We start from the raw sequence: 23,503 nt of genomic DNA, 5'->3' as shown, positions 1-23,503 counted from the left end.
CTGACAGAGGTGTCAATAAGCTAATTTGTGGCTTGTTAGAGTGTTACACTTGTTTATTGGCATTTAACTAGACAAGACATTGATGTTAAGGCAGTGGGAGGAGGGAAGATGTCTGAGCCAGTAGTGTGTCTTGCTGGAAAATTAATTTGAATCTTCTTTATGCCCCAGACTGTGGAGATAATCCGTTACTAAAGCACTGACGTTCTGCTGAAAATGAAATCAGGAGCATGGAGCAGTCAGCAGGTCCTTGAGCAGAGACCCAGTTTCGTTTTAATTTAAGACTCATGCTGGACTGCTAACAAGTGCATTTTGTCCTAGAAAGTTTAAAAAGGAAGAACAATGTTTTCTGACATGAATGGCTTTGTTAACAGCCAAGAACAAGAGTAGCTTGTGGCCAAAGAATAAATGTTTGAAAGCTTAGCAACAGCTCATACAGCACTTCATGCCATCATCTGCCTCTGAAGGATAGCACTGTATTGTCAGGATTATGTGAAGTCATCCTGCATACTGTTTACAATACCCCCCCTCCGCCCCCTTCTTGTATTATCTTCCTGTTTGAAGGGCAATTCATCCCTATTTTGGTTCGTTGCTACAGTGTATGATTAAAAGTCTGTAAATGCCAGTTATTTATTACTAGAACTACTTTTGAAAAGTAACAGTGTATATTGAGACTTTATATGGTGCAGAACACGGTGAATTTGGCAGTGAGAGTAATATCAGTATAGACTGGCCAAGAGGCCACATTCTGTTTTCATTTATACTAGTATTAATCAGGAGTAGCTCCACTGATGTTAGTGGGATTAATCTGGATTTCCACTGGTGTAAATTAGACCACAAGTCAGTGCAACAAGTAGTTGATATACATTAGCCATGTTGGTCATTTCTCCCATTAAAATCATGAGATTAGACCTATTATGTTTGCAACCAAATGTTTTACCTACAGAGAAGATCAAATTAAGGCAATCCAGGACCCTAAACACCATCAGCATGGGGCCCCTGTTAGCCCAGTGGCCATCCTGTAGCCATGCATCTCCTTGGGGTGGTAGCAGGATTCAGCGTTAAGGTGAATGGGGCACCTCTGGGAGCTCAGGTTTCAGACTGGCAGGCATGAGGTTACACTCAGTTCTCATTTTCAAATTATTCTTCACATCCATATGGGCAAGAAATAATATTCTTAAAAATTCAAAACTGAGATTCTGATTTCATGGGACTTCAATCACTGAGGCCCTAGACACAAATTCAGGGAATATATGCCTTAATCCAGCCCTGTTTGAAATGATATAGCCATTTAAAAAAACTATCTATAAACTTTTAAATATAATAGGAAAACAATAAGGGTCACACTGACCTGCTATTCTGGAGGTCTTTGCCGGTCCTTTCACTGGTGAATGGGCAGCCTCGGTTTGAACTGCCCCCTAAAAGATACAGATAGTTAGATAAGGAAAAACAAATCAAAAGCTCTTCCAAACAACTCCACCTCGGCAAGCATGATGGGCCTGACCCCAGCAGCAAGGACTAAACAAGGTACAAAGAAATGTCAGGAACCATTCAAGTTAAAGATGGAAAAGATGGCCTGGATGCTCCAAAACAGCAGTTCTCAAACTGTGGGTTGCCCACCCCAAAGTGGGTGGTGACCCCGTTTTAATGGGGTCACCAGAGCCGGCTTACACTGGCTGGGGCCCTGGGCCAAAGCCCAAACCCCACCGCCTGGATGGCGGGGCTCAGGTTACAGGTCCCCTGCCTCGGGCTGAAACCCTTGAGCTTTAGCTTTGCCCCCTCCACTCGGGCTGGTGGGGCTCGGGGTTTGCCCCCCCATGCAGGCCGGCAGGGCTCGGGCAGGCCCAGGCTTCTGCCCCCCCTCCTGGGGTCGTGTAGTAATTTTTGTTGTCAGAAGGGAGTCACGGTGCAATGACTGTTGAGAACTCCTGCTCCAAAACCTCTTCTCCTTGTCGGTGCCGGATTTCACTAGTAGAGGGAATGACAAGCAGTGATGCACAAGGCAACTAACTTGCTGCAGCCCAGGCATTTGTCACACCTGTGAAAAAGGCTGTGCCTGAGACAATTGCAGTTTATCAGATCTGCTATTTCTTCCTTTTTAAGAACAGGACTTAATCCAAGTGGGCATAGGCGTCTATGTCAGAACTATGCCCCAGATCTGATCTCATTGTAATACATTTCCACAGTATTTTCAGATGTGCAACTACCCCATGTCTAGCTTAGCATTGTTTTCTCTTGTTTTATAGAATTTAGCGGTGATGCACGGTATACACCGGTCGTTTTTCCAGATTTATTGTGATGCTCAAATGTTTGCACTTGCCGTTTCATCCCATGCCAAGTAATACGCTATGTAGCCAACATTCCATCCCTTGCTCACTGCTTGTCAAAAGATAGTGGTAGGCATGCACGCTGTTTCTCATTACTTTCAGATAAGCGTCTCAGAGCTATTACTGCTGGGCCTTCATGAGTTAGGAAAATTGTTCTGCAAGAAGAAAAAAATGAACACAGGACTCATTCCTGCAGCCCTTACTCCCATGAGTGGGTTCTTCCCCTTGAAGCCTGAGAATAGTCCGACTAGAGTCAGCCGAACTATTCAGGATTTGGACCATGTTTGCAACAACATGTCCCAATACGTCAATAGTAACTTTAAAAACAACCATAATAAATGGTTTCCTGTAAATGAATTTGAGTAGCACGTGAATGGACACATTCTCCACCCTTCGCTGCTATTAGTGGGATTAAAATGGTTATACTGCTTTAAAATCAGAATTTCTATTACCAAAGCACCTGGAAGACCCAGTTATGGACTAGAACCCATTGTGCTAGGCTCTGTACAAAAGGGAAAAAAGATGGTTCCTGCCCCAAGGAGCTTACAATCTTATGTTGCCTTGGAGGTTCTGCAATCTTATAGCCATGTTCGGATGGCAAGACATGTGAGAGCTTTCGTCATCAACTGGGATTTAAAAAACCCTACGTTTTAACAGGGGCTGAGTCCTACAAGGGGCTGAGCACTCTAGCCCCAATCCAACAAAGCATTTAGTACATGCTTAACTTTAAGCACATTAGCATTCCTCTTGTCTTCACGGGACCATTTATATGCTTGAAATTGAACATGTGCTTAAGTCATTTGCTGGATCAGGGCCAGAATGGTCAGCACCTTGCAGTATCCAGCTGTCAGTGCTTAAATATGGAACATGTTAGACCACGCTGGCTCTGTTTAGAGCCATAATGCAATGTTTCACAGTGAGTATATACTAAGCATGCAGCTGGGATGAAAACATAGCTCTGCAGCCACGATCTGGTCAGCTCCTGCCATTCACCATGGGACTCGTCTTCCACCAGGGACTAAACGATCATGAGAATTCATCTAGCAGAGGTGCCAGTTCCTTTGCATGTACATCTGAGCTCCTTGGTTGATTTATCTGCTCAGTCAAGGATTATTTTTGGATTTCCCTTTGCCAAAAACCTACGCCTTATCAAATGGAAATCAGAATCCATTTCTCAGATCAGCAGCTTGGATCAAAGTTGGGGAGGAGTGGAGGTCACATAAGATGCAGACACAGTTATAAATATGTGCCTTGCTTTTCCCCTCAATCTTTAGGGATAAGGACTTGACTCTGAACAGAGCTTAGTACCACCTGTGTGGTGCTGCATGCTCTCAACTCTTAATGAAGAGAATAACTAAGATAATGACCTATAGCTTTATCAGTTGTGTGATGTGTCACAATAAGATACTGAAAGAATTCTTTCCCATCCCATCTCTTCTTTGTGCTCACATACATGCATTATATGTTATAGTTACAGCTGGGGACTGAAATCAGAACTCCTGAGTTCAACTCCTGAGCGTGATCTTTGACAATTCACTGAACTCTGTTCCTCAACTTACCCATTACTAAAAATAAAGATAACCAGTCTGGTCAAAGCTTTCAAATTATTGGTGATAATATGCATCAAACATTTCAGTGTAGATTTTACCGGTTTGATTAATAACCCTTCACAGCCTCAAATGCATGTTATGAGGACTGATTAAAGTCTGTAAACACAGATATTCAAGTCAAAGGTGCCATGGAATTGTGAAGGGTTACCAGTTTCAATCAATATTAAAGTTCTCATTCCATCATCCTCTATTTGAAATCAATAACACGTTCAAATGGAAAACAAATTCACCCAAATTCCTGTTTAAGCTGGTGTGCACTGAATACTCTGCTACATCATTCTGGGATCTATTGCTTTTTTCTGACACACAGCTAGGGCTTCTCTATACCGGGGAAACGTGTTGCGTTCATGATGCTCAAAGTGGTTTTGGTCAACATGTTCAACGGTGACTAGGGATTCTGTGTGCTTCAATCTGAGACTCTTAAAAGGTCTGATTTTCAGAGGGTGGGTCCTCGGCGCTTTCTGAAAATCATGTTCTTTTAAGAAGTCTCCATCTGGGCATCCAAAATTAAGGCATTGAAATTTCTAGCCACTTCTGAACATTTTGCCGTTTGCCCTTAGGGTGGAGGAGGACAGTTGTATTTTAAAATGTGTTAGTTGATTGTGCTTATCCTTATCCTTGCCTGTATTACTAAGGGCAAAATTGTGTTTAACATCATGTGAGCTAACATGTTTTGTAACAGTGCCTTGACGGTATAGATAAGATCCAAGAGGCCCTCCCTTGTACTGCACAGTGCACATGGTCGTGTTTTGAACATCAGTACAATTTACTGTGATTAGAGACTCATTCTGGCATCTCAGATGGGTGGAGCTTGCTACTTCTTTTTTCCCCAGTTTGAGCCCAGCTTATACCTTCACTGGCATCACTTGGTGAAAGTGGTGTTTTTGTACGCACAAGGTATAATTGATATTGCTGGTGGGGGTGATCTAATATACATTTACTGTTGAACCGATTTTTTCTAGCGTAACAAAGACTAAAAAAAACAAAACCCAAAGCCAGGGAACTCCATTCTTTTCAGAAACAGAGGGTCCTGCAAACAAGGAAAGATCATTAACAACTGGATCTTGGCAAAAGGCCTGAACTTACCAAAATCCTCTTAATTGGGTGGAGGTTGGATAGGTCTTCAAGCTTGTTAGGAAGCAAAGACTCAGCTACACTTATGTGATTCAACTCTGGTCAAGAGATTTTCAAGCTCAGAAAGATGTGAGCATTAATCTCTCTTCCATGCCAACTGAGGCACTTAAATGGAAGATTTTCCAGTCCTGAAGTACTGCATTTAACACAGGACTTATCCAAAAATACTAACATAATTCCCTTCAAGTTATCAGCCATTGCTTCTGTCCTGAGCAAGTTTAAGATAACAGAATAATGAAATCCTTCTTTGTATATCAAAGGTCTCCACTGAGTCTTAAGATTTGAATTCCAGGTTAGTCTTTATTTAACGATTCACACACTCACAAAGAGCCTCCCCCCTTAGCTAAGAGACTGCACTTGGACATGACTAGACAGAAATAATGATCTTAGTGAATCAAATAATTCACCAAAAGTCAGATTAAGCCTGAATCATAGTTATACAATTTATCAGGGGGTGAAATTATTTGTAATCTATTTCAAGAGAAATACATAAATCTATTTTTGCTTATTGGCATTTTTATCCATAATGGCTCTCGGTGCTGGGAGCTATGGACTAACTTGGGGCCGGCATCTTTCTCTGGCATGTTTTGTTTGAAGCCAACAAATCTGAACAGTCTCTGCACAGACCCTGTCTGCCACTAGGAAACAGGCTGAAAGATAAAGGCGGAGCTGAAGGTTTTTCATATTGTATCAACCCAAAAGTCAGAGTCCATGTTTTTCTACGTGAGTTAACATTGCTGAAAGATGCCAGACTGATCGTCTTGTAGACTGACATATTTATTTTATCCACAAGCAGGGATGGGGCAGTGCCGGCTTCCACTCAGCCTGTCAGCGTGCATCAGCCCTGCTTGGAAGGGACCTATTCCAGGTCTCAGAGGGCAGAGTTATTCTCAGCTGTGACTTCCAGCAAGAGTGTCAGGCTTGTGGAAAAGAAGATCTACAGAACTGAATAGGATGTGATAGTTTAGAAGTTACTCTAAAGACACCTGGACTTTAAGGAGAGCAAGACATGTCCTATTGATTCTATGAATTCAGACAGAGGCCTGATTCGGCTCTCATTACACACATTTTACACCAGCTGAACTCTGTTGGGCTCAATGGAGTCAATCCTGGTTTATACCAAGGTAAATGAAAGCAGCGGTACCTGCAGCCACATGCATGGTACACATGGTGCAGACCATTGGCAGAGGCACCAAATCAACAGCACTGGGCCTTCGAAAAGCAGCAGCAAGGAACAGCAGCACTGGCCACCCCACTGGCCCCCAGGCTTGGCCATCATGGTGAGGGGTGGCACGCAGTGCAGGACCAAAATGGAGTGAGTGCCAATCAGACTTGGTGCATCGGGGTTGCAGCACCTCTCATGCTTATACACTTATAAAGTTTGCGGATGATACCAAGGAGGGGTTGCAAGTGCTTTGGAGGACAGGATTAAAATTTAAAATGATCTGGACAAACTGGAGAAATGGTCTGAAGTAAATAGGGTGAAATTCAATAAGGACAAATGCAAAGTACTCCACTTAGGAACAATCCGTTGCACACATACAAAACGGGAAATGATTGCTTAGGAAGGAGTACTGCGGAAAAGGATCTGGGGGTCATAGTGGACCACAAACTAAATATGAGTCAACAGTATAACGCTGTTGCAAAAAAAGCAAACATCATTCTGGGATGTATTAGCAGGAGTGTTGTAAGTAAGACACGAGAAGTACTTCTTCCGCTCTACTCCACGCTGATTAGGCCTCAACTGGAGTATTGTGTCCAGTTCTGGGCACCATGTTTCAGGAAAGATGTGGATAAATTGGAGAAAGTCCAGAGAAGAGCAACAAAAATGATTAAAGGTTTAGAAAACATGACCTATGAGGGAAAATTGAAAAAATGGGCTTTGTTTAGTCTTGAGAAGAGAAGACTGAGAGGGGACACGATAACATTTTCAAGTACATAAAAGGTTTTTACAGAGGAGGGAGAAAAATTGTTCTTCTTAACCTCTGGGGATAGGACAAGAAGCAATGGGTTTAAATTTCAGCAAGGGAGGTTTAGGTTGGACAGCAGGAAAAAATTCCTAACTGTCAGAATGGTTAAGCATTGGAATAAATTGCCTAGGGAGGTTGTGGAATCTCCATCACTGGCGATTTTTAAGAGCAGGTTGGACAAACATTTCTCAGGGGTGGTAAATAATACTTAGTCCTGCCTCAAGTGCAGGGGACTGGACTAGATGACCTCTCAAGGACCCTTCTAGTTCTATGATTTTATGCTTGGTCCTGTGGCCTCTCCATCCAAACGTGAGCACCACTGCAATCCCCGTGCACAAGGTTGCAACGCCACTCACTCAGTTTTCACACCCCCAGCCTCCATCATAGCAGAGTGGCCATGGGGCCAAACCTGAGTGGGCAGCAGGGCAGCCAGCACAGCTCCTCCTCACCACTGCTATGGGGCAGGGTCCTGCACCAAGATTCTCCCACCGGGGCCTGCCCAGCCTCGCCCTGCTTCCAGCAGCCAGGGCCTCTCTGCTGTGCCTGTGGGACTCGCTCAGCGACAGCCTCAAGAGCGGCAGGGAGTGCCCCCTCTGGGAAGTCAGCCAGGAGAGGGGTGGCAGGGAGCCCTAGGGCGTATCATGTGAAAAATTTCTGGGGGCTCCCCTGAATGAGAGCACAATCGCGCTTAAAATTGTATATCATGCAATTAGTCTAATCTGATGGATACCTGCAGTATTGCATTGGGGACTAGCTCCTCATCAGTACAGATCTATAGGAGCCAATAGAGCAATGGTGAGTTACATCAGAGGAGGATGTGGCTAGCGCCATTTCTCTAAAAGCACAAGTGGATATTGGGCTGAATCCACTATAGACTTGTCTCAGCCTGTGTCCTTGAATCCGAATCTCCCTAAAAGCAGATAGGGAGTGCAGAGAGGTAGAGTAGATGCAATTTCAAAGGGGACAGAGCTTGCTGAACAATGCATTCATCTCCTCTTCAGTGAGACTTTTTGCTACTTTTATCCTCAATGTGATAATTAAGCAGCAGGAGGGGGAAAATTGCATTTTGCTAAAAGCAGGGCCTTCAATTTTCAATATTTCCCTGGCCTTATGAAAAGTTTAATCAGAAAAAAAGCTGCTTAGTAAGTATGTTACTATAGTAACAAAAAGTCCTTCTTACCCAAATCACACCCGTAGGGTTGTGGATCATGCAATCACCATCCTGGATGAAAGAAAGGAGCATGGAACTCAAACCCACCACAATGAGGCTAGAACTTTAGGAATATGTTTTGGAATTGCCGAGAGTGGCGATTTACAGCCCTGGCTTGCATGCCATCAGTGCTACTCCAGCACTCCTTTCCTGCCTCAGGCCCCAATTATCCCTGAGGCTTGCGTAAGGTGTGTGTGTTGGGAGGAGACAAGGAGCCAGCCCCTCCCACTTGTATCCCATCTGCAAGGTGTGGGGGAAGTGCAGTTCTTACATTCAGTGATCCAGGGACCACACCCCTGTGTGCCCCAAGAGAAATGGGGAAGGTGACAGGGCCCAGAGCTGTCTGGGCAAGGAGAATGGCATATGCTTCTCTATCCCTTGGAATTATGCACCTTCACACTCCTCCTGCTCCAGAAGCAATTGAGTCTCCTGAGGAAGATATTTCCCCTAGCTCCTCCTCAAGGTGGGTCAGCTTTTCTCTGCTCTCAGGACGGATAGAACAGCGGCCAAATGCCACAAGCAGGCTCTTAGAGAAGAGTGTGCAGGACCCTGAGCATGCTCTAGTTCAGACTCTGAGCTCAAACTGCGCCAAACCCGTCTTAGCTGGATTAGAATTAGACTCTTTTCCAAAAGGGGGAATGGGCTGGGGCACCTGGAAAAACTGGTGCAGTTGCCCCCAAAAGACTGGAAAACACAGGAATGAAGGATACATTGAAATAAAGAAAAATTGGCTTTTGAGGAGGCAGAGTGGGCCACTACAGAACAGCCTTGGCCACAAGAGATCTGGTGCCAAGACTTACTAAGAACAAAGGGCTTTGCCTAATAAGGGCTATAGTCAGCTCTTTAGCTAAGGACTGTGGAGTTCTGTCAGGTCAGAAGGTCTCTCCTCTTCTGGCTGGTACAACTCCTTCATCTAACTCTGAGAACCTGCCTGCTTCAACTCTCCTGTGCAAGGCAGGATACTCTCTCTGTCTTTGTCAAAGAGGGTGCTCAGAAACTCAGCTCAGGAGGGCCAAAATAGACAGAATTCACACACACACACATACACAATCTCTTTCTTGTGTCTGCTAACCCAGCCATAGCCATTTTAGTGGTAATTAGTGCTGGTAAGTTCCTGCTAATGGCTTCACATTGCTCAGTGTCTCCAATTAAACAAAGAGAAATAAGTTATTGTCCAAGTAGTACGTTAGCAAGAGAACAGAGATTCCTGCACGGATCTTAAATTCAGGAGTAACCACAGGTCTCCTGCTCAGAGCCAGCAAATAGGTCCAGGGTATTGCTATTAGTATGTGTAACACAGTGGCAGATGCCAAAGCATTAAGACACTAGGGATAAGTCATCAGCATGTTAATTAATTATAATATAGCATGGTTCAGGTCCCAGGGACTGGGGCTGAGGTAACCAACATTCTGTTCCTGGCTCTACTAGCGATGGGCTGGGTGACCTTGGGCAAATCACTTGCACAGATAGTGAGAGGAGTTGAGTGACTAGGAAGTCAGTGTCAGAACCAGGAAGAGAACCCAGGCCAGGCGGCTTGACCCCTCGTCACCTCTCGCCTGTAGATCACATGCCCTGCAGCTATAGCATAATGATCTGATGTGTGGGGCACTGTGTGACATAAAGGAGAGCGGAACAAAAGAGGTAGTGGGCCTGATTCTTCATGCCATCCATATTGTGCAGTCAGTGACGCCTGTGGAAAGCACTGACAAATCAGATTGGTAGCCTTTCACCCACTCAGCTTGGGGGTTACTGACTACATGAAGTACAAAGCCCTGGGCGAGTCAGGCCCAATATATACTTGTTTAGTGTATGTGCCAGACACTTGACTGGGGGAACCCATAACCAATAATAAAAAGCAGAATAAATCAGCAAAGCAGAGGAAAAAAGCTCCCTGTGGTACCGCATTGATTCTCATAAACGAAAGCAAAGCAGGCTGTCTATATTCCTTTTGACTATTGACATGATTTAACACACACACTTAAAAAAATTAAAGAACCACTTCTTAAATTTGCAGTAAATGTATGGTTCCATAGATCTGATTTACTAGTTATGAGCCACAAAGGAACCACAATTGCAATTTACTGTAATGTTGACTCAGGCGTCGAAATCCTCAGCATCACTCCAGCTCTCATAACCATAAAAAAAATCCAATAATTTTAAAATGACGCATTTATCATTTTTCTTCTTTAATTGCTTTCTCAACTTCCAGATAAGTGGGAGATTGCTTTGATGGTGACCATTTAACACAATGATTTTGAAATTAAAGAGGTGCAAGGAGCACATCTTTGGCTTGGTTTGGTGTTTTGCAATTGTGGTTGGCTCATACCTGTAAAGCTTCCCAACTGGGTGGGAATAGAACCTTGCAAAAGAAATTATGCCTGGAGTAGTCAGATACAGAAAGTCCTACTTTATCTAGACCACAAGACAATCAAGGGACAATTTTAGGCAGCACAACACAAACACAGCGTTTTCACTTAAAGTCAAGAGGCCTAATTGTCCTCTCACTCACTTATGCATTGATTTAAATCCACTGGCTTCAGTGAAGTTATCTGATTTACAGTGCATAAGAAAGGGGAGAACCAGGCCTGGTTTACTGATAATGAAGGAACTGGATTCTCTTCTGATCTGTGTCAGTTTATCCATCTGTAAAAGGGGTACAGCAACATGTTCCTACTAACTAGGGATTTTACAAAGCTTAATTCACTTATACTTATGGAGTGCTTGAGAGCCACAGATGAAAGATACTGTAAAGGGGCAAAATCCTGATGATTCTGAGAGCCTTATTCTGATCACAGTAACACCCTAAGTGCCAGATCCAGAAAAACTCCACTGGAGCCAGTGGTGTTACTCTGGAGCACCCACAACTTCCATTGACTTCCTGGGTGGCTGCTCAGTCAGCACTTCTGAAAACCAGCCTAGCATAGATGAATTCTCCTGCAGAAGTGATCCTGTTTCCATCCAAAAATCCCTTGTAATAATGGACGTCATTAAAGAAATGTTGAATATACGTGATGGAAAAAACAGAGCTGTGTCTAAATGGCTTTCTACAATGCATCTGCATAAGACTTTCAACCAAGTTGCACACTGTGTAAATTACATTATCTCACAAGCAGGTCACACGCATCCACGCACACCTTGCTCTGCTAATGGGCCCTGTGCCACTTTTATTTCAGCCAGCCCACCAATCTGTTCCTTAACAGCCCTATGTTCCTTGCTCACCCCAGCTTTGTTTTCCAATAAGACCTTCTCTAGCTGCCTCTCAGTACACACAGTCCTGTATGTAATCAGGAATGTTGTTAACACTGGACTCTCATTATTTAAATGCTTGGATGGTGATGATGTGGAGCATGGTCAATTAAGCACAATCCCTGATGAGATGTTGCAATCGGGCAGCGTTACTAGCCAGGGTTTTTTACTTCTCTTGCTGCATGAAAAGAAATTGAGGAAGCGTGTGGCAAAGTGCACAGGGAAGAAAAGAATATTGGGTTGAAAAAGCCACAACACATCCCCAGCAATACAGAGCACAATAAATCAAAGCATTGATCCGGAATCGCTACTGCCCTTCTAGGGTCATCTCTCTATGCTATCATGGATGAGCTCTTCTTGAATCATTAAGGTCACTGGAGCAGAAAAGGCTGCAGCTGCTGGCTGGATAGCAGGGCTTCTGCACACCATCCATGGCATTCCCCACACTCCTTTTGGAAGCAAGTGGCAGAATGCAGCTCTCTATGGGGGTTTCATTTCAAGTTGGAAAATATACAAGTGTACTGGGAAAAACTTAACACGCTCTAAGTTGGAGACAGCCACAAACCCAGCCCCCCTAAACTCCAAGCACCTGCAGACTGTAGTGAAGTGCAAATTGAGACTGTGCTCCTTAGGCCTCTCTTCTGCCTAAATGCTTCCTCAACTGCCCCTTGGATTTATATAGGGAGAGGAGCCAATCAGGAGCCAGGAGGCTTCTGCCTATCAGACCCCTGGAGGTGGGACTTCCCAGAGTCTGTGTCCACAGCAGGATGTGAGTAGGGGGATGGCAGCCACTATCTTGGTAATATGGCAGCACGGAGGTATTTGCTACCTGGCAGCTTTGCATGCCTGGGTTTCAGACCCACCCTGGCTTTCTAACTAGCAGTGGTGAGACAGGCTACTGCACCATGGTCTAGTAGTATATTTCCTATGTTTCTAATAAATATACAGGCAAAAAGAATAATTGAAATGTCACAAGGGCAGAATTACCCACACTTTCCTCTCTTGCAGGGTGTTCTTGTTCCATGTTCAGAAAAACTCCATTTGGTATGTAGTGAAACATTTATCACTCTCCAAGCGTTTGTAACTAGTCACTGCCGGTTTTCTTTAAGCCACAAGCAGCCTGGATAGCATAATTGTTCCTGTTAGTCAGGCAAAGCTGTGAAACATTCCACATTCTAGAGCTACTTCCACAGCACACTGAAAACCCCAGTGTTATGTGGTACGCAGTGGAATGCTAGAAACAGCCCAACTGGTAAAAAAAACAAAACTAATTTTCATCACTAAACACAGCATCCCACAGGCAGGTACCAATTTAGATCAGTTATACCCCCCATGGAAGTTCATACACACACACTAATGTTGTTTGAAATACTTTTTTAAAGCTTGCAGTCCTTTTAAATGATGGGCTCTGTGGGGCAGGGATTGTTATTTGGTACAGAATGCACAGTTCCTAGCACTATGAGGCCCATATCTGGTTGAAGTGCTACCACAACTTAAATGATGGATAATAGTAAACGTGGAAATGCCTGATGCATGAAATACAGCTTGAAATGTCTGAAGTATGGAACCCGAAAGGAAGGGCTGGAGAAATTCAGTGTACTCGCAGCAGCTAGCTTCATACTACTCCCCTGTTCCCATCCAACAGGTACTGTACTAAGTTGTCAGTTTTATCACAAAGAGAAAACATACAGACTGTATGTATTTCTTAACACCTTGATCCGGGGTTGAATGTTGTCAGTTCCAGTCCACTGCCTTACGAGTGATAATATATATATATATATATATATAAGCTAGATATACAAGTCTGCAAATTATTTGAAATCCTCATTCTGCTGTGCCTAAGGCATGGAGAGACTTTATGGGAAATGATAGATAGGTGTTATCACATTTGTTGAACAACAGATAGAAACTGCTCATGACTTTCCTTCATTTATTCACTTTTAGTATCCAGGGTGGGTGTTCACATGGCATAATGAGAGATACATTAGAAGTGCTACAGGGCAAATGGCTAGATAGTTCTACTCCCTGAATCACAAATAGAAGGTGGGTAAGGTCATATATTTTATTAGACCAACTTTTGTTGGTGAAAAACAAGCTTTCGAGCTCTGGAGAGCTCACGCGTCTCTCTCTCACCAACAGAGGTTGGTCCAATAAAAGATATTACCTCATCCATCTTGTCTCTCTTATATCCTGGGACTAACACTGCTACCTCAACACTGCAAATGGATAGATAGAATGATAGTTCTTCTACCTGAATTACAAATATCACACTCTGGTTAAGTATCTTAATGTGATATTGATAGACTGATTAATTGATCAATCTATCACTCCTTAGTACCTTTATACAGCACCTTTAATCCAAGGATCTCACAGCAGTTTATAAATATTTATAAATTCTCGCAACAACCCTTTTTGGTCAGTAAAAATTATTATACCCATTTTATTGATAGGAAACTAAGGAACAGAGAACTTTAAGAGACTTAGCTGAGGTCTGAAAGGTCTCAGTGACAGAACCAGACATATATTCAAGCAACTGTGCCTTCTAGGAGCCTCTGAGCACTAGACTATAACTATTTAGATTGCAAAGACTGACTCCTTAGTTTAATCAAATGAATGATACTTCCTTAATCTATCCAGAATTTTTCACAAGATTCGAGCTGAGCAGGGATTGGCAGAATCTATAGGGCACAATCAAACTACAAAGCTACAGTATTATAGCAAGCTGTCATTTTAAACAAGCAAGCCAGCTTTATTGCTGTAACTGTCATTACAAAATGCTTACACAGCATAGGCTTGAAGTCAAAGCGATATTTACATGCAGAAACAATGCATGATAGTGCTTAATGTAAAGAATAAGCAATAGAAGTACACGACAGAAACACAGACTATAAATACAGAACAAATAACCATGCAAGCTATGGTCAATGTCAGCGTTTAAAACCAGTGATTGTTTCAGTTATTTCACTGAGAATATATCATGTTTTAGTGTTTGCTGATTCTACTTTTCATTAATAGAGCAAGAACAAGCTCTCCATAAAGATTTAACAAAACATACAGTAAATACATTAGGATCTTGGGACAGAATCCTGTTCAAGTTGTACTCTATAGAACTGTCAGCAAGATAGATAGATAGATAGATAGATAGTGTAGGACTGATCTCTTAACCCTCCACAAGCTTTTGTATAGCAACGTAGTTCGAGAGTTATTCTCAAGTAGATTACATGTATACTATTTTGATACAGAACAAATCATTTAAAAAATTATTCTGATCCAATAGGTAAGCATTTTCTAAGAACAGAGCTGAAATCATTTGCAGTTCTTTTCTCTATTACAGTTCTTTTCATTCTCAAAATGCTTTTCAAAATATTTGGCAAATAATCATTCATTCATTCATTCATTCACTCAGCCCTCTCCTCCCTTGTGAGGTGAATAAGTATTATTATGCCCATTTTATATGGATGTAAACTGAGACACAGAAAGGCTAAGCAATTTGCCTCAAGGTTACACAGCAAGCTGGTGGCACAGCCAGAAGTGAATACAGGACTCCTTATTTGCTACTCAAACCTCTAGACCACATTCTGTGGTTCATCTTTAATTTCTGATGGTTGAACTTTTAAAAAATAGACCTCTACCCCGATATAACGCTGTCCTCGGGAGCCAAAAAATCTTACTGCATTATAGGTGAAACCGTGTTATATCGAACTTGCTTTGACCCACCGGAGCACACAGCCCTGCCCCCCTGGAGTGCTGCTTTACCACGTTATATCCGAATTTGTGTTATATCGGGTCGCGTTATATCGGGGTAGAGGTGAACTGAAAAAATACTTATATTTTATTTTAGATCAAACAGGAAGGAGATAAATGTTAATCAAACTGCTTAATGATGTCGGATATAGTTTGCAATGTAGAGGCAGCCTTAAATAGGGGTTAGGGATTGGGGCTGGGAATCAGGACTCCTGGGATCTATTCCTAATGATATCAGTTAATCACAGTGTTATTTTGTACCAGACATAACATCCCTGTGTGCTGATATGGGCACCTCTAAAAGGATATGATGATACAATACCTACTGTCCATGGGTTTTGTGAGCCCAGGGCTGTCTGTAAAGTGTTTTAAGAGTCTCATATGAAAGGTATTATAATAATGCAGGCTGAGATATTCAAACTCACCCAGGAGATTTGGATTTATCTTAATGCAAAGTGGGGCTGGAATTTTCAAATGGCAGTGAGTAGGTACCAATCTCCCATTGAACATCAGTGAAATTGGGTGCCTAACTCCATTAGACGCTATTGAAAATCCCAGTCTGGGAGTCCCTGAGGCAGCTTTGAAATTTTCAGCCCTATTAATTTGCTGGGGTGGGGGGAAGAAGGAGGGCATGGTCAAAAGAACCTCAGGATGGCCATAGCTGATCAGACCATATGTTTGTTTTAAAACATGCTGCCTATTAATTTAATTAGGTTAGCCCTGCTTCTTGGGTTATGTGAAGAGGTAAATAACATTTCCTTATTCACTTTCTCCACTGTCCCTTCTCCCGCTCCTGTCCATTTGCTTCGCCAAACAGTGATGACTTGTTATCTAGCTGACTCAAGATGTTCTCATTATTTCTAATAACTTGTCTTCGTCTAGCATTTAAAACAGCTTCCATGTTTGTTTCCAAATATCTGCTAGCGGGAGATGCCTGGTGTAAAATATGTATCCAAATTTCCATCGCTCTCTTCACATCAATGTATGAAATAATTAATGAATCTGCCTTCCTGAACTGACTTTATTAATCTGCAGCTCCGTAAATACGAGTTATATGGAATTTGCTGAAGGTTATACAAGTCATTGAAGAAAAAGCAGAATACTTTCTTAAACAATGCTGTATTTTAGCCCACACAACTGTATGACTCTTTGTCCACACATTGTAAAAGGGCAGGCATTGAGTAATTTTGCACAGGACTGTTAAGTAACTGATTATGATTTCATTCTCCATAAAAGCTACATGTAATCAGATTGATTTTAACTTAATTGTTTACAGTCACAATTTGCATTATAAAGATATGACCCCGAAAACTAATTTAAGTTCAAGCCAAAGGCAAACACATCAATAATTGTCATTTGCTTTTCTTGTCTATCATATCCAAATGGGAAAAATAATTTTATGTTTGATCAAGGTATCCAGAAGAGCCACAATCTTGCTGTGCAACTTGTGCAACTTGCACAACTCCTGTAAAGGTGAGAAGTAGTTTCTTAGTTCCATTAGTCCTTGATCCAGGAAAACACTCAACATGCACATAACTCTAAGTAACTGATAACCTGAGAGTTTCAGGCTGGGTCTTTCTAGTTTCTAGAGCTAACCCAGACTAACTGGTACTAGTTATGTGTGAATCCTACCACCTACCCCTAATTAGCAGAACCCCCAGGCAGAAGAGGCTATATCATTCCATGGACTAGCCTCCATTTTGGATTTTCTTCCCAAAGCAACCACGATGCAGCAAAGCAGCTGGCAGCAGGGCAATTTCACTTTTTAACCAACACGATATGGGGTAGAAAGACTTGACAGAGGGTGAAAAGGAGGTGGCAAGTGATAGGATGCAGTGTTGCCCTCCCTGTGCTAACCCAGTGCCTCTCTCTCAAATCAGAAAGGAACAGAGTAAGGGGAGGAAAGTAGAAATGGGCCCAAACCTCAATGTTTGGATCCATACGCTGATTCAGACTTTCTCAGAGTTCACAGGAGCTCAGCAGTGAGATTGTGGCTTGGACCCAGCCCTAAAGAAAAAGGAAGTAAAGGAAAGAAATGAATGTTTTGCACCCTCTGACAGAGTAATCTGTGCTATGCTGGGAGGCCATTGGCTGACAGGCAGTATGACTAGTATTATCTAAACCTGCATTATTATGCTACTTACTGCCCCTGTGGTTGAGTTGTACTTTAAGATGTGCTGTGTTATTAAAGGGCCTATGCCCTATGCATACTTTCTTCTTCAGGCACTAACCTTGAAGCTGATGTCCTTTCTCTATTCACACAGGCAGGGGCAGAAGCAGTGTACACTCCCCAACATACTGCAGTCCCAGTGTTCCTCACTGTTGCCCTGGAGGGACCATGCCAAGAACGTGGGAGAGATATTTTGTATCTATGGCCTACTTGACACTCAGTCTCGCTTCTTACTGTCAGCCAGAGTGTAATAATAATAATAATACTAATAACAATCATAAGTCTCAAACAGACTGGACCTCATTGTCCTGGGTGCTGCACAGAGTTTATATTCTAAAAGACAACACAAAACAAGTATATGGGACTAAGAAAAGGCCAGGTTGGGATGAGGGAGCTGGGGTAACACACATAATGGGAGGTGTGCAATTCTTAGCCACTCAGAAGCAGTGCTCACCACTTGCCACCTGCTTAGCCATTATCAGGTTGCAGTTTCCTGACTGCATTATCAAAGAGGGGAGTTTTGAGGAGGGACTATAAAGAGGAGAAGATACTGGATTTGCTCTAGGAGCTTCTCTTGGATAAAGTTTGAAAGTTTCTTGTTAGAGAAGGGGAGAATTGGGTGTGGAGACTGACATCCCAATGGAGTGAAGGTGAGGGATGACATTGTGATAATAGGTTGTATAGATAGAGTAGATTAAACTGTAGAGGGCTTTGTGGCAAATGTAGCATATGGAGACTTTTTTGGTGTGTTGTGGGCATCTGTCCCACTGGATACTGGACTTAACCAACCAACTCATTTCATAAGAGCTTCCGAACAGCTGTCAGCTGGTAGGCAATTTTGGTCACTTCTGATCTGATCTGGACTCAAAGACTAAGGTTAAAAAGACTCCATCTTCCATTACCAGTCTCCTGAGCCACCCCTCTGTCTTTTTTATTTTTTTGTTTTCCAGATATGCTTCTAATTTTCAGACTACATAATTGCCCAAGACCTGCTCCTTTCTCCTGCCCCCACACCCCACCTCTTCCCTGTTGCTATCTTTTATTTCCTAAACTCTTACTGCTCTTTGCCCCACCAGTGGTCTGTCTGCAGCTATCAACAATATTTTACCCCAACTGGCCTTCCATATTTATTTAAAAATAAAAGACATATCCACTCAAAACCTCTAAATGCTATCCCAGAGGTAGGCAACCTATGGCACGTGTGCTGAAGGCAACACGCAAGCTGATTTTCAGTGGCACTCACACTGTCCGGGTCCTGGTCACCGGTCTGGGGGGCTCTGCATTTTAATTTAATTTTAAATGAAGCTTCTTAAACATTTTAAAAACCTTATTTACTTTACATACAACAATAGTTTAGTTATATATTATAGACTTATAGAAAGAGACCTTCTAAAAACATTAAAATGTATTATTGGCATGCAAAACCTTAAATTAGAGTGAATAAAGGAAGACTTGGCACACCAATTCTGAAGGTTGCCGACCCCTGTGCTATCCGTTTCTTTTAGTGCACGTGCAAGTTAAAAGTGGCCTAGCTATAAGTGAAGTTCTACAGAAAGCCACAGTTAGGCTAAAAGAAAGAAAGAAAGAAAGAAAGAAAGAAAGAAAGAAAGAAAGAAAGAAAGAAACCAGTTTTTCACTGATGTTTGATTTGCAGCTAGTTTGCTTTTGACTTTCATTTTCTATTTAAACATACAAAATTGGGAGCATTAAAAATGAGCTCCCAAATTAGCTTTTTAATAGAAATTGAAAGTTAAAAGGGGGCCGAGTCATGGGGGAAAAGCTATTGAAAATCACAGCCAGGCCACAGCTAGTAGAGAGGGAAGCTGGAGCATGAAGGAACGAGAGACAAGAGGACAGCTGGGAAGTTTTATAAAAAGATGACATTGTAAATCACAACACAATCATTCAAATCAATAGAAACCTCACTATGTTTATTCTCCAACTTTCTGCAATGCACCTGCTGGTGGACAAATATGCAGAGAAACAAACATTTTAAGAGGATATTTTGGATGTCATTTAATAAGGACAGATCCAGCACATTTCACTGTGCTGAAGCTTCTTTAGCTGTTGAAGACACTTGGTTTCTGGTCTTAGGTCTTATGTTTCATATTACATGCAGCTATTAATATCGCCCTAAAACAACTCCTTTGGTATCTGGATTCTAAACTTACTGATATCCATCCTCTGTGTAACCTTGTCAGCTACCTTGCAAATATTTCATTGTGATTTTTTCAGGGTATAAGCTCACTGCTGCAGATGTCACTGTGAGAATAGTTACTGTCAGGTATTCCTGATCTGGTGCTTTAGCAGGGGGGTTCTATTATTGTAAATCATCAGGTACTAGGCACTGCCAGGATAGGGGAGTGGAAAGGCCAATGTTGCAGTATGAGCAATCCAGTGCTCCTGGTCTAAATTTTCAAAAGTGATTTGGGTGTCCAACTTGAAGCAACTTAAAGTGGACCTTTTGGAAGTAAGAGGCCCCCTTTCAGGTTTCTCAAAATTAACAGTAAAAAATGGAGGCCCCTCTGTGCACTAGTTTTTGCTAAATTCCTTGGTTTTTTTTCCTCCTCAGTTCAGGACATTAGTGGCTCATACAATTCTTCGGTTTGCTCTTCCCGTTTGTCTTTGCTAGAAGTTATCAAACCCGGCAAGTAGTTTTGTTTTACCAGGCTGTTCCGGGGCCGGTCTGAACTCGGTGTGGACTGTGGGAAAACTGGATTCTGTTCTCTCAATTCAGGGCCCTGTGCCATGTCCATCGCTCTGGTGCCCGATGAACTCGCCCCATGCACTGCCCCTGCGGAGTGGAGGGAAGGGAAACCAGGGCTTTGCTAGCTGTTTGCTATGGCAGCCCGGCGGGAGCTGCCGGACCTCGGCTGCAGTTGGGGGGGACTGTCGAGGAAAGCGGGGTGGGGGCAGACCTGGCATGATGCCCACACCCACTGGGCTCTAGCAGGTGAGCCCTGCGGGGGAGACACTCTCCCCAAGCCCCACCGGTGCCGCTCTGCAGACGGGGCTCCGGGCGCCGCTCACCCCACTACCGCAGCAGTTCGGGGCTCACAGCAGGGGGGGGGACCCCCAAGCCGGGGCTAATCCGGGGGCCGAACGCGAGGGGCAGCCCCAACCCAGCCTGGCTCCCCGGGCGGAGCTGTCCGCCGCGCGTGGTGCTGAACGCGGCCGGCCCCGCGCTCGCCTCTGCGCCTGGCTGGCGAGGCTGGGGGGACGGCGCCACCTGCCTGCGGAGCGGCGCCGCCGCGGGGAGCCCGGGCGGCCGAGGGGAGACACCCGAGCATCCTCCGGCTGCCCGAGCCCGGGGCTGCCTGCAGCTGCGCCTGCCCGAGCCCCTGCGCCCCCCGCCCGGCTGGGCTGGGCTGGGGACCCCACCCCGGGGCGCACACGCCGCCCGCTGCCCCATGCCTGCAGCGGCTGGATGGCCGCGGTAGCGCCCTGCACCCGGCGCAGGGGGAGAGTCCGGCCACGCAGGGCAGGGCAGGGCAGGGCACCGCGGCTCCTGCCCAGGGAAGGCCAGGTCAGGCGGGGCGGGGAGGGGAGAGGAGGGGCAGCCCTGCCCCCGCGCTCCCTGAAAGGTGGAGACGAGATGCTGGGGAATGAAGCGCCGCTAGAGCGAGAGTCTGCGGGCCGCCCGCTTCCTTTGCGGGCACTCCCGCGCTGCTGGCGCGGATGGGGGCTGCGGCAGCTGAACTCCTGCCTCCTGGCTTAAGTACACGCGGCGGCTCCGGGGGAGATGACGCACCATGGCACGGCCGCCGGGCCCCTCTTTCATGTAGGTATTGGCCCCGCTTTGGGGAAGGACCCTACCTCGTGCTGCGGAGCATCAGTCACCCGCTGCAGCTGCCCTACTGGCAGGGCAAGATCGGGTGTTTCCATTGATAAAGGGGGGCGGGGGAGCGTCCAAGAAAGATTTGGCCCCTCTCCCCCCACCTTCCTGCGAGAGGCGATGAACGAGAGAGTTTATTTTTTGTTCCGAAGAGACCCCTGTGCGGCGGGGATGGGGAGGGGGACGGGCTCATCTGGTAACAAACTGGAAAAGCTCTAACAGGTAACGCTAAAGTTCCTCCACATACACCCCCCACCCCCAGTGCTGGGCCTATTAGCATGCGGTGTCAGGACTGGTGTGTATTTAATGACTCCATTTGCTGGTGTCTCTCTGGTAGCTCACACCGCCTCTCTCCAGCATCTTGTTTTACAGCCTGCTTCTCTGGGTCTCAGAGAGAGCGAGAGCGAGGGAGGGGGGACTCCAGGCTCAGTCCGTCATCCCTGCTCCAGCTAAGAGAGCGGATTCTTCAGCAATTGGGTACCATTTCCAGCTTGACCAGGCAGCAAGAGCAAAGCTGGATTTGAAGGACATGCAAAAAAGAACACCCCCTCCCCAAAACCAAATAAGCTTAGGGGGGAGGAAGGAAGACAGAGACTCACTCAACCTCAGCAATAACAAGGGAGACGCTGTTTAGTCATTTCTCTCTACTTCCCCAGGGCTGATTATACTTTTTGATTACTCCTGACTGCATTTAGAAAGATTTGAGAGGCAGACAGCACAATTCACTCTTTATCCTGAGGATTATTTTCCCAACGGCCCCTAGATCAGTCCCTGCCTTTTGGGGATGAGAGTTTCTTTCCTTGCAAGGTAAGGCATTGCTGTGAGCCAGCAAGATGGGGCTTTTCGTTTGGTCGGGGGTGGAAGGGTAGAAGTTTCCATGCGTTTATGCTAAGCCTGTTGCTGTAGCTTTCCATGCTTCTGCTGTAAATCTCTCGCTGACTGATCAGTTGCAAACATGAGCGGGTAGTTTTATTATTTGATGGGTGGGAGGGGAGTATATAGTTGAAAGAAGATACTGAAGCTTTGAGTGGCATATTTTGCATTTTAAATGAAAAGATCTTTGCTGCTTGAGCCTAGCCCCCATAAAGGATAAAAACGGGGAAAGACACAGTATGCCGAGGGTTATTTCTCTCGTCTCTGCTCCAGTTATCCGTGTCTCATCGTGAAGCTCAGAGCTTATCGTTTCGTTAAAGTTATCCAGATCTGCTTCTGCCATAGAAAACACCATGAGAGTATGCAGTTTCTTAACACAAGAATGGCCAGAGGCATCTGTTAAGATTGACATTGCCAGCAGCAGTTAATAGGACAAACCACTGGTTATTCCTTTCCCCACACCACCTTCGGGTAAGAAGACAAACTTGTTCTGCACCATTCTCCTCCAATGCATTATTGATCCTAGAGTGCTGCTGGTTTTGTGTTTTGAAATTGGAATAAAATCATCCAGTAAAGATACATCAGCAAGCTGGCATGCTCGGGGAAAAGGTCATTTTAGAAAATAAGAGGCTTTGCTTGCAGTTTTATTTATACAGTTTGGGTGGTAGGGTAGTTACTTAGGGAAAACAAAGGCTGCGTGCTTCCATAATGTTGACATTAGGGTAAGTCAAAAGAGCCCAATCTTTTTATCTTATAGAGAAGCTTTTCTAAATGCCACCACTAACCTTTACTAACTAGTTTCTTTCAAATTATACATAAAAGTTAGCTACAGAAGAATTGAAATACATATAAACATCTATGTGATGTGTGTTTACTTATATAAGCAATGTATGCCAGTATGTATATACAATACAGATGCTTATATATTTGTTTCTTTTACTTTAAAAAATAGTGTGGCTTGTGCAAAATATTTCTACCAGCCCATTCCTTGCTATTACAAGAATGGCAAGTATTTCCATTAGAACCTCAGGAAATTTGCAGCAAGATGAAGGTACTAACAAATCTGATGTTTTATATCTTATCGCTATGGACTTAGTGTGCATAGTTCACAACCTCTCTCTCCTCTTTACTCACTGATGGTATTGTTGATTGAAAATCTGACAAAAAGAAGCCATTCCTCAGTGACGAAGCTACTTCACCTTCCCCCAACTTCTCACATCACCTCCTTTACACAAACGCACTCTCAAAAATTGGCCACAAAACAACTTTTGTTTTTGAATCTTTAAAAAGGACTCCATCACTTTGTGTATCTAGGATAAGAAACAGAGCTACTTTGCTACTGACATAATACAACTGAAAAGTAAACCCTGAGCACATACATTAGGAA

At 44.1% G+C, this 23,503-nt stretch overlaps 1 protein-coding gene across 1 annotated transcript in view; it reads left to right on the top strand.

Moving 5' to 3' along the window:
- The first annotated feature begins 8,647 nt into the window (after window positions 1–8,647).
- KCND3 (potassium voltage-gated channel subfamily D member 3) overlaps window positions 8,648–23,503 on the top strand; it is a 256,763-nt gene continuing 241,907 nt past the window's right edge. Inside the window, exon 1 of the mRNA XM_039536032.1 lies at window positions 8,648–8,711. The gene's annotated coding sequence lies outside the window, so the exon portion shown is untranslated. The remainder of the gene's footprint in view (window positions 8,712–23,503) is intronic.

The sequence above is a fragment of the Mauremys reevesii genome, linkage group 4 (assembly GCF_016161935.1).
Source record: "Mauremys reevesii isolate NIE-2019 linkage group 4, ASM1616193v1, whole genome shotgun sequence".
NCBI lineage: Eukaryota > Metazoa > Chordata > Testudines > Geoemydidae > Mauremys > Mauremys reevesii.
This window is presented reverse-complemented; position numbering and strand designations above follow the sequence as displayed.